This window comes from Octodon degus, unplaced genomic scaffold (genome assembly GCF_000260255.1).
Source record: "Octodon degus isolate 3935 unplaced genomic scaffold, OctDeg1.0 scaffold00021, whole genome shotgun sequence".
NCBI lineage: Eukaryota > Metazoa > Chordata > Mammalia > Rodentia > Octodontidae > Octodon > Octodon degus.
The window spans coordinates 9,350,830-9,353,587 of record NW_004524597.1 but is presented as its reverse complement, the minus strand read 5'-3'; the positions used below and the strand labels follow the sequence as shown (position 1 = coordinate 9,353,587).

The window sequence follows — 2,758 nt, the reverse complement described above, 5'->3', positions numbered from 1 at the left end:
CCAGCTGGGCACACTTCTCCATGTTTGTCAGTGAACTGAAAAGCCTGAACGAGTCTCAGAGTTTCATCTACAGAGCGGCCAACAGGAAGGTCGTTAACTGTGATCTGCCAAAGGATACCCTTATCATCAATGATAAAAAGGCCCCTGAATGAGATGCCTTCATCGGCCTTTAAGACCCCATAATCCTGAGCAATGGCACGCTTGGGATCTGACACCAAGGGAATGTTCATAGGCCCCAATCCTCCTTGTTTCTTGGGTGTGTTGATCCATGCCAGATGACAAAAGTGAGAATCCACAGAAGCACCAATCATTTGGCAGTTAAGTTTTTTAAATTCTTCTGCCCTGTCACTGAACGCAATTATCTCCGTGGGGCACACAAAGGTGAAGTCAAGAGGATAAAAGAAGAATACAACATATTTTCCTTTGTAGTCAGACAGACTGATATCTTTGAACTGACCATCTGGCATAACAGCTGTGGCTTTAAAGTTGGGGGCAGGGTGCCCGATTTTGGCACTTCCAGAAGACATCTTGCTATCAGCAGTTCCGACGCCGGGATCTTCCAACCACAAACCACCAACACAGAGAGGAAGAAGACAGCCACAGTAGCATTCTTGACACTGCCTGACGTTCTGTACTCTGCATGTACCCTGTCATGTGACCATACCACCCATAGGCTCAAATGCAAGGGTGTGCTGGGCCTATTGCTATGAAGAGTCACACCCTGGCCATATCCTATTTATGGACAAGAAGTCTGCAGGGTTGAAAGGACAGCTCATCCAAACTTACTGTCCTCTTTCTCTGGGATCATCTGCAGAGACAGGTGGCCCCTCCAGTGCACCTCTGCTCAAGTATGCCATGACATCAGCAAAATCATGGGCAAGGTTTGGATAGGTGCATGCACATGTCCACACAGCTGCACGTAGACCTCTGGGTGAGCAGCATGAAGCCAGAAACAGATGAGATGACCACAGATGGGGGCTGAAGCTCACTGTCCACGCGACATGACATTGCAGAACAGAACTTCAGAGTGCCTTCACATTCTAAATTCAAATGTGGCATCCCAGGTTATGATGACACTATTCTTTCCAAGGTAGGAGAAGATAACATATTGACATACTTGCTAACCTAGATATCTTCTTTTGGGGGTTAGTGGTCAGGGATGTTGTTTTGAGACAGGGTCTTGGTAGTCTAGGCTGGCCTTGAACTTTGTATGTAGCCCAGACATGCTTCAAACTCTTGATCCTCTTGATCAGCCTCCTGGGTGCTGGAATTACAGGCTCCATGCCAGACTAAATCACAATCGTTCAATATTTAAAATATTTGAATGGGGGCTGGAAAGATGGCTCAGTGGTCTAAAGCACCTACTTGAAACAAGCTTGGCAAAGCACAGGGACCGCGGTTCGATCCCCAGCACCATGTGCCAGCCAGACCCGCCCCCTGGTGGGCTGAGCTGGCCACACACACACACAATAAATAAATGTAATAAATAAAAATAAATAAAATATTTGAATGTAGGGGCATTCATTTATTACCCTCCTCCCTCACTCTAGTTAATATTTGAAGCCTGTATGTGATCCTACGTCAGCTCAAAAAGTACACATTTACTGTGTCCTTTCCCAGATATATAAACTGAGACCTAGAACTATTAAGCAGCTTTCCAGAGCCCCACGCTAAGATTCAATTTAAGCAGAATTCTTAATGTGGGGGGCCAGGGAGATGCCTCAGTGGAATAAGCACTTCCCTGGCAAGCGCAAGGGCCTGAGTTCAATCTCTGGTTCTGCCAAAAAAAAAAAAAAGAAAAAGAAAAAAAGAAGAAGAAGAAAAAGAAGAATTCTCAACATGAGATTTCTAACGAGCAGCAGCAGCAGGAGCATCTGGAAACTTGTTGGAAATGTGGATTCTTGGGGCTGGTGATCTGTAGCTCAGCAATAGTGTGCTTAGCATGCACAAGGCCATGGAGTCAAGCCTCAGCAACTGAAAAGGAATAAAGGAAGAAGGAAATAAACGTAGACTTTTCTTGCTGAGTCAGAAATTGGTGAGTCACAGCCCAGCACGTCATGTCACTAGATCCGTAACTGATGCTTAGATACAGCTCTATTGCCTGAGCTAAGCATTGTGCCATCCCTGCAGATGAATGCTGTACACCTTTATCACAAGGATAACACCCTCTTCTCTGAGAAGTGCTCTACCAGACTGCCTGTCTCTATCAAGGTCACCCTGCTCCTCACCACAGCCCCTCAACTCCCCTTCTTTGTGCAGATGTTCTCTGCCCCTTCTCAGCCAAGCTTGAAGAAATGTCCTCCTCAGCCCTTGCTCACATATCTCACAACCTCTCACCCAAAACAACAGTATCAAAACAAACAAACAAAAAACAGTATCAGCATACCCCTAGTTACCACATTCATTGGCTTCTTGGTCCTTTTTCCAGGAGCTTGCTCGGTGACACTTCACAATGTCCCTTGATCCCTTGAGACAGAGGCCACCCTGGACCTTCACCCACAGAATCTAGTCATTCCTCAGCCTCCTCTGGATGCTCCTCTCCTCAGAGAGAGAGAAAGAGAGGATCCACTGGAATGGATCGATTGCATTCCTTGGGCTTCCAACTGACTTCATTTTCCATCTGTACCCTGCCATCCTTGATTTTTTTCTTCATTCAACCCCAGGCCTTTAGCTTCCACATTATATTGCCAGGAATTTTGCTGAGTTCCCGAGAATGGAGTGTTTCCAGAGTTGCCTCATCTTTTTTTTTTTTTTTTTT

General features: G+C 45.9%; 1 pseudogene; it reads right to left on the bottom strand.

Moving 5' to 3' along the window:
- LOC101560025 overlaps positions 1 to 579 on the bottom strand; it is a 2,824-nt pseudogene extending 2,245 nt beyond the window's left edge.
- Positions 580 to 2,758: the final 2,179 nt, after the last annotated feature.